This window comes from Cydia splendana, chromosome 7 (assembly GCF_910591565.1).
Source record: "Cydia splendana chromosome 7, ilCydSple1.2, whole genome shotgun sequence".
NCBI lineage: Eukaryota > Metazoa > Arthropoda > Insecta > Lepidoptera > Tortricidae > Cydia > Cydia splendana.
Window position 1 is genome coordinate 9057134 of NC_085966.1, and position 22540 is coordinate 9079673.

At 35.2% G+C, this 22540-nt stretch overlaps 1 long non-coding RNA gene across 1 annotated transcript; it reads left to right on the plus strand.

Annotated features, from left to right (window-relative positions):
* The first annotated feature begins 1411 nt into the window (after positions 1 to 1411).
* LOC134792483 (uncharacterized) lies at positions 1412 to 2691 on the plus strand. The gene is made up of 2 exons (XR_010144431.1): positions 1412 to 2078; positions 2501 to 2691. It is a non-coding gene; the product is annotated as an uncharacterized LOC134792483 (long non-coding RNA).
* Positions 2692 to 22540: the final 19849 nt, after the last annotated feature.

Here is a 22540-nt window from a genome sequence, read left to right on the forward strand (position 1 = left end):
TTGACTGCGCATAAATATTATATGAGTTAAACTATTTTTTTCTTATTGTTTTAGAGTTTTTAATTTTAATCTGAATTTAATCAATAAATGTATAGATTTTATCATTTATAAATATAATTTAATAATTTTATTGTAGGTATCTATTAATTACACATAATATTACTTATATTTTTTTTATTAATGCTATATTTACTTATATTATCTGCAGTAAATGATTTTTTATAACGACTTTAGGTATTTCGTTCATTAGATGTGTGTTCATGAGAAAAATATGGGTGTAGCCAACTTATTCAAAAATATCTCCCATAGTTCTTAATTCGCTGATATAAGAGCTAGGGGACATATTTTTGAGATGATTTGTGCACCCACATTTTTACAGATTACTGTACCTAATAGGTATATCAACTTTATGTGTTACGTGCATTATGTATTTCGTTCAATAGGTAAATCAACTTTAGGGATATCGTACATTAGGTATATCGACTTTCGGTATTACGTGGATTAGGTATATCGACTTTAGGTATTTCGTTCGTTAGGTATAACAGTTTTAGGTATTTTATCCATTAGGTAAATCAACTTTAGGTATATCGTTCATTAGGTATATCAGCTTTAGGTGGATCGTCCATTAGGTATGTCAGCTTTAGGTGTTTCATGTATTATGTAAATCGGTTTTAGATATTTCAAGCATTAGGTGTATCAAGTTTAGGTAGATCGACCATAGGTATTCTGAGCTTAGGTAAAACAATTATAGGCGAAACGTGCATTAGGTAATTCGTTCATTAGGTGATATGAGCTTAGGTTAATAAACCATTAGGTGTTTAAAAAAATAGGTGAATCGAGCATAGGTGATTCGACATTAGGTAAATCAACTTTCGGTATTATGATATGTAACCTTGTGCCTCGGACACTTCACTATATAATCTTTATTTCCATATTCTCACGGTTATTTAAATACATATATTAAAAAAAACATAATAGTAAAAACAGTCCGGGGTAATACAACAGTTTCTTCTAGGTATAATGTAGTGGTTATATTCTCTTTGGGTGTAATTAAAATGTTAAACTTTAGACGCAATGAGGATAATAAATGCGCAAAGCTCAAAATTCAAAACCGATAGGAAATAACAGATACCTTTCTGAAAAAATACTATAGACCGCCTCTTACTGATAGTATGTTTCGAAAGTTAAAAAATTACGAAGCGAACATTCCCGGCGAGACAAACCGCCTTATTCATAAACGCGCTACAAATCTCAATTAGCTAATGATCGTTTGTTTTTATCTGTCATTTTGACTTATGTATTTGTAAGAAAGGAATAAAACATAATTTATCTAAATCAGGCCCGTAAAGTTTTATGAAAAAGGGGGAAAGTATTTACCCGTTAACTGTACCAATAACAGCACCTCTAGCACAACTGCACCTCTAGCACATCTTGCATCCGCGACTTAGACCGCGACTCGAGTCGACATTCCCGCGGCTGTCAAATCTGTCGATTTCCGTAGCACAACTTGTACCCGCGACTGCAACAGCCGCGTAGAGAACTCAAAGTCGCGGCGCGACTCATCAGTGTTCCCCGATGGAATCAAAGTCTAAACATAAATCCTATTTACATGTGACAACACTGAATCGGAAACAGGGTTGCGCTATTTCATTCGTTCTTTGGTGGTAAAAAATCTAGTTTATTGTCGATGGTTAAGTTTTTCCTGTCAAAGTCAAGGAACTTTCAAATTTTGTCAACATTTAATTACGAGAAAAAATATGAAAAAATGTAAGTAATAGAGCCTTATATACTAAATTTTGATAATATTCCTTAAAATATATAATATATAGTTTATTAATTTCTGTTTAATAAACCTTTTAAATAAAATATTTTTGTAAATAACTATAATTAATGGAATTGCTATTATTGGTTTGGTTCTCATATTCCTGTTATAAATTGTGTTTTTTTTTTCAGAATAAGTCCAGCATTATCCTAGACACGATTGATATCCCAGCACCCAAAGGAAAATATTGTTAACAGGAATGTGCCAACGGGACCCGAAGTGGAGAGTCAGGAAAAGAAACACACTAGGCAAGCTTGTAGGTTTCAAACGCGGAGCTGTCCGTTTCTAAAGTCACTAAGATGTGAGAAGCGCTTTAGCTTTAAGAAAACCACCGAGGAAGTGAACTATTATAATAACCATAATGGTTATGGCGTACCTATCTATAGTTCATTTTTTTTTAGCATTAGAAATAAGGTAAACAATCTTGATGTGTCTTTTAATTGAAAAACACATTTTAAAAATAAGTTACAGCAAATATGTAACAATTATGAATCTAATACGATTATTTATATTTTTCTGCTTTCATAAGCAAATATTGTGCCAATAATGGATGGCATGTGTGTGTACTGTGTAACTGTTTATGATTTGACAAATTGATATGAAAAGCTTATTTCATAGTCCTCGATGAAGTCACGACCATATTTTATTTTTTTGTTTACAAACCTATTTTCTTTCCAGGGTGATATTTAATTGTCCTACGCCGCATGTCGAATAAAAAGGAAGAGAGAAAATACTTTTCAAGGGTAATAAAGAAGATTCTTACAATTTCTCTATTGTGGTTCTAGATGTTAATAATATATTAGGTTTAATAATAAGAAGTCGAATATTGCAAGAATATATAAGGCAAAGCAATATACTATTAATTTAAATATTGCTTTTTTTTTTCACTCCTGTATTTTTTACCTGAAATTAAACAAACATAAAGTAGGTAGGTACCTACAACTCCTAGAAGCCATGATTAGCTCCCCAAGGCCCACTTCATACCTAATGCTGACAGCAACGTATCATAGCATGATCGTATCAGGCCCTGTCAAACATGAAGTGAAACATCTAGAACGCGGGTATGATCTAGAGGAGTTTCAATATGGTAGACCATATGATAACCGTACCTATGCTACGCAGACTATGACATGAGCGTAACGGCTCCTTCAAAATATTGTTGGTCGGGTCGGTCCAGTCACGTCACGGTATGGTGTTGGCAGGGGACGGAATGGTTTAGTGGGTGATGACTGATAATATTTCATACAAAGCATGATTTTGAGCCGGACATGATCCTGTTACAGCCACGTATTACATCATTCTGTTACAGTACGATGCAGCGGGCACAGGCCACATGTAGGTATGTTTTGTTGAAGTCGAGGAAGGTTCCAAACGGTACCTAAATAGTAAGAGATTGTTGAAATTAGACATCTAACCGTGATCCTAAATACTACTACTAAGACTATGGCTTACTTAATAAGTTGGATAGTTTGTTTTGAACATTTGTACCTACCCACCTCATCGGCTTCGTTTATGTACAAGCAAGCGGGCTCCGTTGTTAGGTTGATGAAAGTTTTGTGTAAGGAAGTCTTAGGATTACTTTTACAAACTTACGAACCTGAATTGAAATTTAAAAAATCCTACATATGTACCTATTTACTTAATTGAGTACCTACAAGCTAGCTGTTTGAAATTAAAGTTGTAAACATGATGGGTGTGCATGTTGTGGTACTTGTAGGTATCACCGTGCATAATCGATATAAGAGTGCGTAAAGCGCATTTAGTGATTATTCCATACTTCCTTATCCCTTAGGGCAATAAGTAATTATACAAATTATATTATTACATAATATATGAAACTTGTTTTTAAGTTATAATTATCATGAGTTCAGTTAAAAAAGTACAAGCAAACCACCCGCGAGAGCGAGTCGCGTTATAAAGTCGCGTAGACTTCAACTCGCGGATTGACATAAAGCCGAGAGAATATTTTGTCTCAAAATAGGCAGTTGTGCTACGGATTTTAGTTCAAAGTCGCGATCGTTGTCATTTTCTGACAGTGACACCTGATCGCGAGATTGTCGCGGCTCTCGCGCGTGAGTTGTGCTGCCAACACGCGACAAGCCGCCAAGTCGCGCCGATCTGTCTCTTCTCGCGCCTGTCGCGGCCAGTTGTGCTAGAGGTGCTGGCCGCGACAGGCGCGAGAAGAGACAGATCGGCGCGACTTGGCGGCTTGTCGCGTGTTGGCAGCACAACTCACGCGCGAGAGCCGCGACAATCTCGCGATCAGGTGTCACTGTCAGAAAATGACAACGATCGCGACTTTGAACTAAAATCCGTAGCACAACTGCCTATTTTGAGACAAAATATTCTCTCGGCTTTATGTCAATCCGCGAGTTGAAGTCTACGCGACTTTATAACGCGACTCGCTCTCGCGGGTGGTTTGCTTGTACTTTTTTAACTGAACTCATGATAATTATAACTTAAAAACAAGTTTCATATATTATGTAATAATATAATTTGTATAATTACTTATTGCCCTAAGGGATAAGGAAGTATGGAATAATCACTAAATGCGCTTTACGCACTCTTATATCGATTATGCACGGTGATACCAACAAGTACCACAACACACCCATCATGTTTACAACTTTAATTTCAAACAGCTAGCTTGTAGGTACTCAATTAAGTAAATAGGTACATATGTAGGATTTTTTAAATTTCAATTCTGGTTCGTAAGTTTGTAAAAGTAATCCTAAGACTTCCTTACACAAAACTTTCATCAACCTAACAACGGAGCCCGCTTATGCTTGTACATAAACGAAGCCGATGAGGTGGGTAGGTACAAATGTTCAAAACAAACTATCCAACTTATTAAGTAAGCCATAGTCTTAGTAGTAGTATTTAGGATCACGGTTAGATGTCTAATTTCAACAATCTCTTACTATTTAGGTACCGTTTGGAACCTTCCTCGACTTCAACAAAACATACCTACATGTGGCCTGTGCCCGCTGCATCGTACTGTAAATTTTTTCAGGTAAAAAATACAGGAGTGAAAAAAAAAACAATATTTAAATTAATAGTATATTGCTTTGCCTTATATATTCTTGCAATATTCGACTTCTTATTATTAAACCTAATATATTATTAACATCTAGAACCACAATAGAGAAATTGTAAGAAATTTCTTTATTACCCTTGAAAAGTATTTTCTGTCTTCCTTTTTATTCGACATGCGGCGTAGGACAATTAAATATCACCCTGGAAAGAAAATTGGTTTGTAAACAAAAAAATAAAATATGGTCGTGACTTCATCGAGGACTATGAAATAAGCTTTTCATATCAATTTGTCAAATCATAAACAGTTACACAGTACACACACATGCCATTCATTATTGGCACAATATTTGCTTATGAAAGCAGAAAAATATAAATGATCGTATTAGATTCATAATTGTTACATATTTGCTGTAACTTATTTTTAAAATGTGTTTTTCAATTAAAAGACACATCAAGATTGTTTACCTTATTTCTAATGCTAAAAAAAAATGAACTATAGTTAGGTACGCCATAACCATTATGGTTATTATAATAGTTCACTTCCTCGGTGGTGTTCTTAAAGCTAAAGCGCTTCTCACATCTTAGTGACTTTAGAAACGGACAGCTCCGCGTTTGAAACCTACAAGCTTGCCTAGTGTGTTTCTTTTCCTGACTCTCCACTTCGGGTCCCGTTGGCACATTCCTGTTAACAATATTTTCCTTTGGGTGCTGGGATATCAATCGTGTCTAGGATAATGCTGGACTTATTCTGAAAAAAAAAACACAATTTACAACAGGAATATGATAACCAAACCAATAATAGCAATTCCATTAATTATAGTTATTTACGAAAATATTTTATTTAAAAGGTTTATTAAACAGAAATTAATAAACTATATATTATATATTTTAAGGAATATTATCAAAATTTAGTATATAAGGCTCTATTACTTACATTTTTTTCATATTTTTTCTCGTAATTAAATGTTGACAAAATTTGAAAGTTCCTTGACTTTGACAGGAAAAACTTAACCATCGACAATAAACTAGATTTTTTACCACCAAAGAACGAATGAAATAGCGCAACCCTGAGGGCCTACCGCGAACCACGTCCGAAGTGTTGCCTCTTTGTCGCACTTATAAATTCGTACGTAAGTGTGACAGGGAGGCAACACGTTAAACGTGGTTCGCGGTAGGCCCTCTGTTTCCGATTCAGTGTTGTCACATGTAAATAGCATTTATGTTTAGACTTTGATTCCATCGGGGAACACTGATGAGTCGCGCCGCGACTTTGAGTTCTCTACGCGGCTGTTGCAGTCGCGGGTACAAGTTGTGCTACGGAAATCGACAGATTTGACAGCCGCGGGAATGTCGACTCGAGTCGCGGTCTAAGTCGCGGATGCAAGATGTGCTAGAGGTGCAGGATACCGTTGACAGAAAAAGTAACTTTTTTTCTCTCCACTCGCGACTGCAGGAACTCCTTTCATCGAATGTCGTATATTTGGCAGTTATAGCAGCACACATGAAAGCGATATGCCGCAGGAATCCGTGAGCAGTTAATGTACCTACAGAAATTCTCCATATTGCATTCCAGAACTGTAGTGTGGGTGTTACTTGTTGTTGAAGATATTCGGCGCCACAAGAGACTATAGGTATTCGCTATGACATATCGTAATTATGAGAATGTTATAGAAACTGGATTCAACTTCAATGTTACATAGGGTTGGCAACTGTCAAAAGTTTTTATAGATAGCATAGATTTCCCTAGTTTCTAGTTTTATTGTGTGAGATTTGGCTTAAAGGGCTAGGCCTAGGTATCCAGGCCATAAAAAAAACAAGAATTAGACACTATATAATCGCAGAAGTGAAAGGAGAAACCTATGCTGACGCCATCTGCAAAAAAACTTCGATCGGCAAACCCCATTGCATCAATTTTTTTTCTATGTGAGCTTTTCAAATACTAATATTCAATTATTCATGTTGCTTATATTATTTTGTTGCCGTGGTATTATCTAAATATTAAGCTGAAGTTTTTGACACGAGGATAATAGTTAATTTAACAACTGTGTAAATGAGTTATGGTTGGAGAAAATTGCTACTAAAAATATTGGCTGCTATTTAACTGATCACCAGATTTAGTAAAATTTAATACCAAAAAACTATATTTGACTACCCTAAAATAATAAATGATCACCAAAATTATAACACCATTTTAATGTGAAATGATTACCAATTTTATTACATTTTACTATCCTATTAAAGGAAATGACACCAAACTAATCATTATTTACCCAAAAATAGTAAATGATTACCAAATTTCAAACCCCATTTTAATGTGAAATGATAACCAAATTTTTACATCTTGCTATCCTATTAAAGAAAATGACACCAAAATAATCATTGTAAACCCAAAAATAGTAAATGACCACCAAAATTAGAACTCCATTTTAATGTTAAATAATAACCAAATCTTTTAATCTTGCTATCCTATTAAAGCAAATTACTCCAAAATAATCATTGTAAACCCAAAAATAGTAAATGACCACCAAAATTGTAAACACATTTTAATTAAAAATGTGCAAATAAATATTTAATATATCGTTATCCTATTAAATTAATGAATCCACTTCGTCACCTTTTTCTAGTAGCATTTCGTTTCTGAAAGGGTCGCAGTTCAAACCTAACCTAACCCACTTTTTTAGCAGCATTTCCTTTATGTAAGGGTCGCAGTTCTAACCTAACCCACTTTTCTAGTAGCATTTCGTTTCTGTAAGGGTCGCAGTTCAAACCTAACCTAACCCACTTTTCTAGTAGCATTTCGTTATTCTAAGAACTAATCGAGTCTCAATGGTCCAGAATACTGGCCGGTCAGTTGTATCAGTGTAATATTTGACAGCCATACTTAAAATGTCAAACAGCTAGCGAAGAGGCGAGTTTTGTAAGTAATTGTTATTTATAACATAATGTATAATACAATTGTGCGCATAAAAATGGAGTAATGAACTGTGTGTAGTGAAGTGTAAGTGCTCTCAATAACGCGGAGTACGAAAAATTGGCGGGCCTGTATTTATTTAGTAGTAAGATATCCGTGCGAAGCAACTAACAAAGTGGTAAGCATGGTATAATAATAATATACTCCGCCTGGTACTCCATTCCCGTCTTTTCTAGGTCACCTAACTGACACGGGCCTACGTCATCATGCGACAGCGCTATATGATAATATACGATAGCGCTATATATAGCGGCCATGTTGTGACGTAGGCCCGTGTCACTCTGGGAATGGAAGACCATGTTTTATTAGACTATGGTGGTAAGTGATTATTTGACGTTGAAGACGTCTCTAGAGTAACAGTTCATATTTATTATATCTAAGTATAACTATACTTAAATGTAATGGACGTGTCTGTAGTTTATTTAGTAATTTAGTACTTACCTAGTTTTACACACACATTACCTCAGATTATTGCGGAGTTCAAGCCACGCTATAGCGCAATCCATCGCTTTTGCCCGTCAGTTATAAAAATATTATGTCTATGTATTAATACTTTCCAAAACACCGATAGAACGCTTTCATAAACAGAATGTAGCCATTAAAATATCTTTGGATATTTTCTACCCTCTTATGTTTCCGGCAAGCCGTGGGTCTGCCATTGAAATGCGAACATGTGATCTACTTTGAGTCGAACCCTTACTTCTGCATGCTGGTGAACATTAGTAACACAGTATTCACTTCCCCCAACGCATATGTGCGTTCACCTTCATACAAGTTTGGTCCTACGCCTCCTGGCAGTAAATGCGTTAAGGATCCAAGATACACTCTAAAAAAAATTTGGTTGGCCCTATCAATATCTTGATAGTCGTAATCAAGCATCTTGATTCCATACGAGCCTAACAAGAACTTAGACACATCAAACAAGTTAATTCTGATTGCTATTACTATTGTTATGTAACTGAACCAATTGAGATCTTGTTCAATATTTACATGAAAAATAATTATACGCGCCATATTATATTATAATTATAACTAATTGATCCTAGCCAGATCAACTAAGGGCTTGATAATTATTATCATGATACGTAACTGTACCAACTAAAACAAACAAGTTAGTTTAACTAAGATGTAAATCAATGTTAACATGAAGAATTACTGTATTAACTATTTGACCCAAATAAGTTCAACTAAGAACATGATTACACCGACTTATGCACCTTATTAGCCTGAACTAAGATATTGTTCAATTTGAATCTTAATTGTTTAATCATTTCAACTATGAAGCTTGTTTAGTACAATACCATTCTTGTTCAATTGTAATATGACTTACTTTGTCTCATTTACTAATACATTTCTTTCAGATCTCTAGTTTTTATACGCGCCGTGCTGAATAATGCTGATGGTCCTCGTTATTATACTCAAGGCATTAGTCTTAAATACTAAGATATACATTTATTTCAGATCTTTTTGGCGATCGGCCTAGACCGTTTTAGCTTTACAAACACGGGAGGAGGCGTGCTTGTGAAATGTGAAGCCATACCGGTCTAGGCCGATCCTCAAAAAGATCTGAAATAAATCTGTAATCTGTATTACCTACTTAGTATTTAAGACTAATGCCTTGAGTATAATACGAGTACGAGGCCAGCATTTATTCAGCACGGCGCGTATAAAAACTAGGACATAGAAATTTATCAAATTTAAACGAATAAGTAGTTAATAAAATATAACAACAAAGAAAGGGAAACATAATTAAACTAAATCAGGCCCGTAAAGTTTTATGAAAAGGGGGTAAATGAATAAAACAAATAAATATTATAATAAGATGTTATTTATTCATTTCAACATTTTGAAAGTACACTACACTCACAGTGTCACTACGCGAGTTTGATTCGGATGTCACCGGTTGTTTTTTAGACAAACAAATCACAGGATTCCACACATTTGACAGTTTTCAATGGCTTCTCTTACCAATCTTGGTATATAGTGGCGTTCTGTCGAAATGACCTTGGGATTATGCAACTCGATCCAGTGATTATTGTACCCGACTCAAGGAGACGCTGAGCAATAGCTGACTTGCGAGCGTCATTGTTCTTGACCGCAGCGATGTGTTCTTTAATTCTGCAGGCAATAGTGCGTTTGGTCTGCCCAATGTACTAACTACCACAACTGCACTCAACTTTGGACACACCAGATTTATCCACAGGAATAAGTAATTGAATGAGCTTAACGCAACTGCATGCTACTGAGACTTACTGCTCGCTCGCGCCGCGAGAGTGGCGCGGGCGGGGCGGAGAGCGGGTGTACAGGCGATCCCCCCCACTTATCTCTTGATTGATCGGATTAACCGATTATTTAATTTAATTATTAAGAAAATCGATTTAACAAATAATTCTTAGTAGAATGGAATATTAGTTTCGTAATTAATACAATAACTTGATCATAATGGGATTGAATGTTTTATCTTCATTGTTCTAAATATTATATGTTTAGTTGATTGAACTACCAAATCCTATTTAAATCAACAAAGACAAAATAATCAAAAAAACTATTAAAATGTTCATAACTATTAACATATTTATCTGTTTTAATTAATTTGTAAAGGATTGAATTAACGTACGTTCCATAATTATGCCAACAAGTTAATAATAGATGCAAAGTATACAATTGTTAGGATTAATAACATACCTACTTTATTAGTTCAATCACAGATACACTTATTGTTTTAAGTAATCGGCTTTCTTTGATTTATATAAGATCATTATTGTTGTAATTAACTTAACGTCAACTAAGAGAAAACTGCTCTTAGTTGGTCTTCATTTTTTAGAGTGTAAATGATTGTTAAACACAGCGGTCAGCAAACTTTTAGCAGCCAAGGGCCACATAGTAGTTAACGAAGTTGACGCGGGACGCACTTTGTTAATATGTGTGACTTTATCAGACATTCTCGTTTGTCAATATCACATACAAAATAGCCGGTGGGGGCTCGCGGGCCACAAATGAGAGGTTCCGGCCGCTTGCCTTGTTGCCCACCGCTGTAATTAACATGTAAAAACCTAAATTCTATTTATATTTTCTCGGAAATGTTCGTATTCGTCAGGCTATTTCAATCAACCTCAGTCATTTTTGTACCGAGACTGACTGAAAATAGCAAGTCACATTCGTACGGTTCCGTGAAAATACGATGGAAAATTATTATATACTACATCTGTACTCACAATTTGGAACTAAATATTTAGGTATTAGGTTGCGGCAAAAAAGGTATTTACTTATTTGAGTTGACGGTTTGCTGTTTCGTTCACATTTTATATTAATCTTGAGGTATGTTCAGAAAAAAACCTCTCTAATATTATACTCAATTTAATCGTTATTCATTAAATAACAAATAAGTTATTTACAAACTAATACAATTTTTTTGAGTCTGTGTAGGTACTAGTATCGAATAGCACACGTTTTCGTAAGTATCTGAGCCTGTGTACTAGTATCGAATAGCACACGTTTTCGTAAGTATCGATGTAAATTATTCAGAAAATAATACCTACTCACACAACCTTACTGCAGTCTTTTTACTTTATTTGTATAAGTACTTACTTATATCTAAAGATGAATACCCGTACTTAATAATAAGGTATGCCCAGTCAAAATACTCCCTATTGAGAGTTATTCAGAGAAGTCATTCGATTGATGGATAGCCTTCCGAAAAAGTTAACTAAGGGTATAAAGAAAACACAAGTTGCCTATTTGGAAAGGAAATTGGTTGGCTGATATGACAGATGAACCTCTAAGGCATTGGAATGAGTTTCGAGAATAAATTACATACTTATCAATCTCGATCATATATTCATCTCATTAAAACTGATTAAATAATATTTGAAGTATTGATGAACTAAAATAATTATGGTTTATATACAGAAAAAAATGTGTCATGAATATTGAAACTAAAGTACCTATTGATTTAATCCGACGAAATTCTTGGAATAATAAATTATAATCTAACAAAAAAAATAAATCATAAAGTTGATCAACACAAACGCCCATTATACGAATAATTACCTGTAGACGTGAAAATAATATCAATTACCTATAAAAATATGTTTTCGACTTGAATAAGTTCAGAAATATTGCTTAATTTATTAAGATTAACCTAAGTGACTTGCAAAATCCCAATCAACCCTAGACAAATAATTACATTCCTTTTGGACTTCAAAAAGGCTTCGACGCCTACAAGTTTATTGTTTGTTGTTGCGAATGTTAAGTACCTAATACGGATTGTTATTTTCATGCTAATGTTTTTGTACGTATATTGCGTTGACATTGCATTACGATTGTTTTTGTTGTATTTACAATGATTGCTGTTACGAAGTAAAACTACGTTTGCTACGCGGTAGCTACGTAGCGTTGTCTTTCTTGTGTAGTTGGCAAAACTAGATGTCGATACTTATGTCGTAGGTCTTTGATGGGCTGTTGTATATAAATTTTGTTTCTATGTTACCTTAAATATTTATCATATAACTATTTTTACTTTTATGGAAGGGTAGGTATACGATAAAGTTAGATATCAACATAGCGCGTCTCTCCCGGGACGTACTGAGATTGATATCATAAATAAAATAATATTGTCTTTAGTACGTTGTTACTAACTTGTTACGTTGTATAATTGCATCGATACAAAGCATAATAAGTACTAATAGTAAAATATTTAGAAATAACGACTCACAATAATGTAGGAATACATCAGAAAAAGTAATTACTAAACGGATAATTTTACCTCTCTCCATACTGAAGAATCATACGACACTTCACATCTGAAAATCCGCCAATGGGTTTTGTTGAAGAAATATATACACACCGATGAGTAAACTTACTGTTGTAGAACCTTATATCTCAATTGGTTACTCGGGTGATATAAAAAACACGAGAAATCAAATGATTGGAACTGAGGTAAAACAATAAGTCCACGAGCCACTATATTTATCGCTTGCCCGCTCGACCATAACACAGGACCGCCATTGTGCAGCAGCGCTCAACGATATTGGAATAGTTTGTTTGTATTTACCTTTCGACAGGTTACATACACCCCTCGTTTTGTTCGTTTCGTGAGCCTCCGGCCAATTCGGCACTATTGCATGTTTCCTGCATTCTGTTTAATATGCTTTCGTTTGACATCTGCGGACGGACGAAACGGAATGGAACTGTGACGGGGACAAAGAATCCTTATTTAAAATTTATGTCATACCACGAACTGTGCGGTCAGTGGGTGCAAAATATTGCTGATGTAGGTACAGTGAATATCGAAAAAGATTGATAAAATAAAAATGAGCATGTGTACGAGTATAGTTGCAACGTCAAATAACAATATAAAAGGCAGCTGAAGATTGAGAGCAGCAGCAGAAACTGTAAGATTGAGATATCTTAAATAAGTCATAATTATGTACAGTCAACTGTAAAAATATGGGTGTAGACAACTTACTCAAAAATATGTCCCATAGTTCTTAATTCACTGACATAAGAGTTATGCGACATATTTTTGAGATGATTTGTACACCCATATTTTTACAGTTGGCTGTACGTGCACAATATGTGAAGCAGTAACTACAAGCATATTCTAAGAATATCAAAATAATGTTATTCTGATACAACCAATCATAATTGAATTTATTTGGATAATCATTGTGTCGCGTCGCTGTGGTGGCCCGTGTTAGTAATGCTTGCACAGTTATGCAAATACTATCTAACTGATTAAGTGATGCTGCTAGATTGCAGAAGCTTGGACACTCGGACTAAAATATAACAAAACCTGTCGCACCTATTTTACACGTGAAAAGTTAAGCAGCTTTAGGTTTGACGCCTGGACCCAAAACTGCCAGGAAACAATCTCAAAGTACCTTGTCTCCCGAGTAATGGCGTCATCAAAATGGCTGTTGTACCTTACCGCTAAACAACGCTTCTGTTATCTTCACGTGCTGCTGTAACTAAATCCAGGCAATCATATTAAATTTGAGGCAACTATACAATTAAGTTTGAGTCGGGTTCACGTCAAGTTTTCAAGTTTTAATTGGTTTCTATGACTTGACGCATTCATTAGGTACAAATCTCGTGAAAGAGATGCATTTCCAGGTCGGTTCGCTTGCAAAAATACACAGCATGTCACGTTGTTATTTCAATCATAAAGAAATGCAGAAGGATATTTACGGATAAAATCTCAGAATATCTACTTGGCGATAGCGGATTTAACGAGGAAACAACATACAAACAAACACAAAAGATCTTGAAACAAATAATATTCAAGGTATATAAGATACTTAATACAATATAGAGTGGAGGCAGATCTCCGTAAGCTCGGCGTCGGCGAAAGCTGGCGGGATACTCTGGACAGAGCAAAGTGGCGTGCTTTAGTGTTGGAGGCCAAGACTCATTTTGGATCATCGCGGCAACCAAGTAAGTAAGTAAGTAAGTATACATAAGAAGAACCAAGGGTTTTTGCCTTTTTTATCATTGTGAGGGTGCAAAGTATTCGACCACAGATCTGAGGTATTTATGGTTTTTATAGATCCAGATAGTCCTAGGGGCTATATTTTAATGACTAGCTCTCTAGCATGGTGTCTGTCTAACTATGCTAATAAATATGTGTTAAAAGAGGAAATGCTGTGTGGTAAATAAGTGTATGTGAAGAGCCGATTAAACATGCCATGCAAGCGCTTTCTACATGATAGGGAGGTGCGCGTAGTAATTTGCATAGGAAGGCTACTAAGTACCTAGCTGTTTAGGTTAAACACTTACTCCCTTATTCATAAACGTTTGCTAAAGTTGACAAGCCGATAATAATCGTTTGTCCCTTTCCATCATACCAATGCGTCGGAAAGGGACAAACGATTATTATCGGCTTGTCAACTTTAGTAGACGTTTATGAATAAGGGGGTTAGATAGGTACTGTAAGATATGTCTAAAGGAATAAAGTCACATTTGTCGGTACTCATTTATTTTACTTACCTTTCTTTTGTTTGTTAGACATAACTGTAATTGTACAGTACTTATACACATACTTACGAAACATATTTTGTCTAATATTGGTAAACACTACAATATTGAAATATTTTTAAGTTAGGTTAGATTTCTTCATTATTTTTGACGTTTTTTAATAAAAGGTATCACTGTATATACTCGTAAGGTTGATTTTTTGTTAAATTTGGCCTAGCCAAGATGACAATCGCTTGCGCTACGACAACGAAACGCTATCTCTCTCTCTGTATCTAATATGGGAGAGTGATAGAGAGACAGATAGCGATTCCCTGTCATAGCGCTAACGATTGTCATGTTGGCTAGGCCCCCAGCTTATTTAATTTACCTTGAGTCCCGATATTGGGCTAGCGCCGTTCGTGCGAATGCATGAACAAACAGCTTGAGTAAATGTTGCAGTTTACGAAATTCCTTAATTGGCGAGTTCATACCTCAATACAAATTACAGAGGGTGGCCAAACGTAACTTTATCCGGACTCAGTGAGCTTGCTTGGTTAAATGTTAAATCCCGAGCACTAAATCTACAGACTAGAAGGTAATATAATGTATGCCCTGTACTTGCAATGTAATTATTAGTAATAGACACCTAGTACCTACTAGTTTTGTATAATAGTAATATTATACCAAAGACATATGTAACTTCGTATAAGATGAATAAAGTCTAAGGAAAAAACGTGCCTCGGAAATCAAGAAAAAGTCATTCTCGGATAGATGGCGCACACACCTTTGGCCTATGGTCGGCTAGATGGCGTTGACGACACCGTTTCATATTTAACAATTTTAACACATAGGTATCAGTGAATGAACATAGGTCAAAATGATATAAAAATAATTAAATTAATAAAATAATTTATCCATATATATACATTTTTTTGATAGTTTTATACGTTTTCATTTTGAGTTTTAGTCGTGTGTCGATAGATGGCAGCAAATTTACTGTGACTACAAAATTTACTATGACAGGACCCCTCTATACTATCTATTCTCTTTGATTATACTAAGGATATGGATAACATAAATAGGTATGTAACATTGATATTACAATATTTATAGAACCAATTACAGACTCGTTAATTAAGTGTGTAACTTTTGGCAGTTTATAAATCCATACTAATATTATAAAGGCGAAAGTGTGTCTGTCTGTCTGTCTGTCTGTTACCTCTTCATGCTTAAGCCGCTGAACCGATTTAGTTGAAATTTGGTATAGAGATAGTCTGACAGGCCTATTCGGATTTCAAGATAATCACAAGACCTTGAGACGATTTAGAGATCAACTAGATTTACATTAGATATCGACTAGATGTGACTTGGATATCTAAGTCATAACTTGTCGAAATCGTTCAAGAGGACCTCCAGAATAGCGGAAACGTCAAATTTGACATTTCTATCTTACAAATATCTTTAAATTATCCGTATCGTAACTTGTTAAGTCTAGTAGAAATCTAATTCATTTCCCGAATCGAGCCGTGAGTCCCGGGGAAGGACATAGGATAGTTTTTATGTCGGAAATCATCCCTGAAGAGAGTGCAAAGGGGGGTGGAATTGAAAGAGTTAATGAATTGCCTAATAATTGAAGTAAGTAATGCGCGCATTGAATGATTGCTATTAGCATTATCCATGCGCTATACCTACTTTAGCTGCTGTCACTAATTCCACGCAGACGAAGTCGCGGGCAAAAGCTAGTTATGATATAACTCAAGTTAAGTGTGCTTTCAGTTTTTTTAAACAAATACCTAGTTTAGTTTGATTAACGCAACGTTAGGGACTTTTGAGTGGCTTGAGAATACCTACCTGATATATACATAATGAAATCTCTCACTTCACCCAACTTCCAATTTATTCCAGGATCATTGCTCGTCTGGCAATTCGAAAGTACACTGATATCAGAATGGCATCTAACTGATGAGTGCAGAGGAGATGAGGTTTCTGTTTACTACCAGTAAGTGAAGTGGCTAAGTAAAACAAGATTTGATTTTTCGAAACAAGTAACTGCTTGTATAATTCTGTCGTTTATTAACACTTGACAACCCAATGATTCTTACTTTAATGCATGGTTACTTTAGTTCAAATGAATGGAGATGAAATAACAAAATGTATATACGAAATTTTCTGCCATTCGCAACGATATAAAAAACGCATTAAAATGTTATATTAATAGTATGAACGCGTGTTCATTGGGTTGCATTTAATAAAAGAGTATCCAAACAAGGAGTGGAAATATTTCACAACTTCGATTTTCGATTGAGCGTTGCATATGTTGCTTAAAATAAATTAATTCGTTTGTACAAAGTTAAAATGACAATAATTTGGACTTTAAACGCAGCTAATAATAGAATCACTCAAAATTATATACATAAGTAGGTACCTACGTTGCTTTTGAAACACACAGGGAAAAATATTCGTATTCAGACAAATAGTTTCAAAATATGTATAGGTATGGAAGTGGCATACTAAAATTTTTATAACAGTTTTTTAAAATTAATCAGTAAAATTAAGGTGTTCCGGACAGTTGAGAGGCGTGCGCGGAGCCGAAGCCAACACTTAGAGGCTCTTTCGGATGCTGCCGTTGCGCGTGTCATGACATGGAACGCATAGGTAGCACCCGCTAGGGTGTAAGGACTATTGAGAGTCGATGGAATCTAATATGAACTCGGTTATTGGCTGAAAGTGATTGACTAAATATTGGGCTATGGGATAAAAAGCCGGAGGCCTACCTTATAAAACGTTATGAAGATGTTCACATTATTAAAGCGTAATATTGTTTCAAATCTCGCTAGCCAACGGCGATATGCCTTTCGGGTGTTCCCCGTAGCGTAGCGCAGCAGATTGTTAGTGTTTAGACATATTTCCCTCGTGCCAGGCGTAATATTGCCGAGTGAGGTAATCCGATTACATGGTCCGAGGAACTGAAGTCTTATTCTCGAGCATTTGAAGTTTCAAAATTATATCGGAAACACATTGGTTACTTTGTTAAAATTCTAAAACCACTAGTATTACGTTTACTAGAATGTCGCTTGTTTAAATAGCTGCCCTTAAATTATTTTGACAATGCTAGAAAGGTTTAAAGATTTTCCTTAGTCTGGCTTTAAAAAATAACCAACCAAAACTCGGTACCATGGGCACGAAAGGCTCTAGCAACACTTCTTGAACTTACACCGAGACCTACAACTACGAGAGACTACGAGATACTCGAGGGTCTCCATATTGTCCGTATATATGTCGCAGTCAAAAGTGTGAACTGGTCAAAGGAACTTTTAACCGACAAAAACAGGCAAAACTGCTTTTGACTGAGCATGTTGGTCAAAAGTAGTTTTACCTGAAAATCATTGGTTAATAGTAATTGTGACTGTTACTATCAGTCAAAAGTAGGTCCCAGAGATAGGTAGGTTAGGGTTATTTTTTTTTGCTACGCCCAAAAAACGAAACTGTTCCCAGAGATAGGTAGTTTAGGGTTATTTTTTTTTGCTACGCCCTTAAAACGAAACTGCTGCCAGAAATAGGTATGATTTTCAGGTAAAACTACTTTTGACCAACATGCTCAGTCAAAAGCAGTTTTGCCTGTTTTTGTCGGTTAAAAGTGCTTTTGACCAGTTTACACTTTTGACTGCAACATATATACCTACTGTAGGCGCCTTGTAATTGTACCATACTTATATTCTGTGGAACACGATAGGCTGGATAATGCTTGAGATCACCATTCATGACGGACACTATTAAAAAAAGATTACTTTCGAACGCTCACTCACTCTTAAAGTAGCTACATATGTGAAATTACGATAAATTAGTATTAAACGGCTGCTGAATTTTGATTTCTGAATACATCGTTTGTATTCTGAGGTTACAGGAGATCGTCAGATCAACTAAAGACCTGCTTCAATTTTGTACTGAACCACGTTAGCTTTGTAGAAATAAACTCGTGTTAAAAGGCTGTCTTTTGATTTGTAGTGCCAACAATTTTATTGACAGTTTGCTCTATGTTATGTTTATATTGTTCGTCTCAGTACACCTGTATAAACAGTTAAAACTCTGGCAAAAAATCAACCCTTATTGAAATTTAAATAAATCCGCAGTAGGTTTTTAATGATTACTCGTTAGAACAACGATTGTGTAAATAATGTATGTAATTTAATTAATTTATATGAATTCTCAGTAAACTATGTAAATTAATTAAAAAATTATAAATATTTAATAAGACTTTATAGAGATAACATGCAGACTATTAAGAGCATGTCACATGATCCTGCATTCATGCTGACGTAGCCGTTTACAAGCATAGCCAATGTATCGTGTAGGTGTCTCGACGTGGTGCAAATGAGATGAGGCTTAATTCCCGCCCGCCTAGTGCCGGCGACAGGTAATATGTGTTTAACGTAATCAACTAGATTTTGACGTCCAATTTTGCGTGTAGGGTGTATTTTATAATAAACTGAATTGTGATGTTTAATTATCTCTTACAAATAATATGTTGTATGCGTTGTAAAAGTGATATCTTAATAGAAATACATATAGGTCTTCAGCCTATGCATAAACACGTATGCATAAATATAAAATTAAAAAGTTACTTATTTAAGTTATTTACTAACACAAGAATGAAGTGCATGTATAATTTTAAAAAGCATATGCATATAAATATATATTGCATTTTGGGTCAAACAGGAATTTGTTAAGTTAATGGGGGCAGAGAGAATACGATAGTCTATATACAGAACGGAAAAATGTAGCGAAAGATCTACCTATAAACTGAAACATTCGTTCTACTATTTCGGCTTTTGTAATCTAAAAAGAAAAATCGAAACCTTCAAAAAATCACGCACGTCTGTCTGTCCGCGACAGGCGGCACGGCAAACACGATTTGTAGGGTTCAGCGGTCAAAATGACATAACCTGTATGGTAAAGTTGGGGAAATGGGAACACTTATAACTTCCAACCCTCTAAAATGATATAAGAATGTTACAAATCGAATAAATTTTTACGACATTGATTATAGGTAGGTTTGGTAGGTAGTTTGGTTATCGGGCTATACCTATAGGTAATTATAATAAAATAATTATTTAACTTTTGGGAGCCTTTGAGTTTCCTTAGTTCCTAATTGCCCCAAGTGATCAATAATAATAGGTCTCAATCAAAATGAGTATTACTCCCGATTGTACTTTTGGTGAATTTGAAACCACATGGGGTTTGAAATCAGATAATATATAAGTAAAATAATATGGAGTCTTCAACTTCAAAAATTCTACCCTATCTATCATAAGAAGTATGTATAAAAAATAAAATAAAAAATGAAAATATTTAGTTCGATTAATCGTGACCGCATGTGCGTCGGTTCCGAATCTGACAGTCACTTAGGCACATGAAGGGTACTTCATGTTTGTGTTAAACATACTCAAGATTATGTAGTGTAATTAGAAGTACTCTATATCTCACTGTTCCCAATTACACGTCGTTACCAATACTTAGTTGATGCACTCTCCCCGATAGCTACGTTCGTTTAGAAATGCAGATAACCAGAGACAAAGGACTGACGCATACGAGATGTGGTGCTGGAAACGAATGTTGCGAATGCCTTGGACTGCAGAGCGCACTAATGCATCAAACCCAGCTCCGATTTGTATAAGTACTTACTTATATCTAAAGATGAATACCCGTACTTAATAATAAGGTATGCCCAGTCAAAATACTCCCTATTGAGAGTTATTCAGAGAAGTCATTCGATTGATGGATAGCCTTCCGAAAAAGTTAACTAAGGGTATAAAGAAAACACAAGTTGCCTATTTGGAAAGGAATTGGTTGGCTGATATGACAGATGAACCTCTAAGGCATTGGAATGAGTTTCGAGAATAAATTACATACTTATCAATCTCGATCATATATTCATCTCATTAAAACTGATTAAATAATATTTGAAGTATTGATGAACTAAAATAATTATGGTTTATATACAGAAAAAAATGTGTCATGAATATTGAAACTAAAGTACCTATTGATTTAGTCCGACGAAATTCTTGGAATAATAAATTATAATGTAACAAAAAAAATAAATCATAAAGTTGATCAACACAAACGCCCATTATACAAATAATTACCTGTAGACGTGAAAATAATATCAATTACCTATAAAAATATGTTTTCGACTTGAATAAGCTCAGAAATATTGCTTAATTTATTAAGATTAACCTAAGTGACTTGCAAAATCCCAATCAACCCTAGACAAATAATTACATTCCTTTTGGACTTCAAAAAGGCTTCGACGCGTCACTTCAAAAAGGCTACACGTTTATTGTTTGTTCTTGCGAATGTTTTCTAAGTACCTAATACGGATTTTTATTTTCATGCTAATGTTTTTGTACTTATATTGCGTTGATGCAATTAAGATTGTTTTTGTTGTATTAACAATGATTGCTGTTACCAAGTAAAACTACGTTTGCTACGCCGTAGCGCCGTAGCTACACACCGATGAGTAAACTTACTGTTGTAGAACCTTATATCTCAATTGGTTACTCGGGTGATATAAAAAACACGAGAAATAAAATGATTGGAACTTAGGTAAAACAATAAGTCCACGAGCCACTATATTTATCGCTTGCCCGCTCGACCATAACACAGGACCGCCATTGTGCAGCAGCGCTCAACGATATTGGAATAGTTTGTTTGTATTTACCTTTCGACAGGTTACATACACCCCTCGTTTTGTTCGTTTCGTGAGCCTCCGGCCAATTCGGCACTATTGCATGTTTCCTGCATTCTGTTTAATATGCTTTCGTTTGACATCTGCGGACGGACGAAACGGAATGGAACTGTGACGGGGACAAAGAATCCTTATTTAAAATTTATGTCATACCACGCACTGTGCGGTCAGTGGGTGCAAAATATTGCTGATGTACAGTGAATATCGAAAAAGATTGATAAAATAAAAATGAGCATGTGTACGAGTATAGTTGCAACGTCAAATAACAATATAAAAGGCAGCTGAAGATTGAGAGCAGCAGCAGAAACTGTAAGATTGAGATATCTTAAATAAGTCATAATTATGTACAGTCAACTGTAAAAATATGGGTGTAGACAACTTACTCAAAAATATGTCCCATAGTTCTTAATTCACTGACATAAGAGTTATGCGACATATTTTTGAGATGATTTGTACACCCATATTTTTACAGTTGGCTGTACGTGCACAATATGTGAAGCATGTAGTTAAAGCATATTCTAAGAATATCAAAATAATGTTATTCTGATACAACCAATCATAATTGAATTTATTTGGATAATCATTGTGTCGCGTCGCTGTGGTGGCCCGTGTTAGTAATGCTTGCACAGTTATGCAAATACTATCTAACTGATTAAGTGATGCTGCTAGATTGCAGAAGCTTGGACACTCGGACTAAAATATAACAAAACCTGTCGCACCTATTTTACACGTGAAAAGTTAAGCAGCTTTAGGTTTGACGCCTGGACCCAAAACTGCCAGGAAACAATCTCAAAGTACCTTGTCTCCCGAGTAATGGCGTCATCAAAATGGCTGTTGTACCTTACCGCTAAACAACGCTTCTGTTATCTTCACGTGCTGCTGTAACTAAATCCAGGCAATCATATTAAATTTGAGGCAACTATACAATTAAGTTTGAGTCGGGTTTACGTCAAGTTTTCAAGTTTTAATTGGTTTGTGTTACTTGATGCATTCATTACAAACCTCGTGAAAG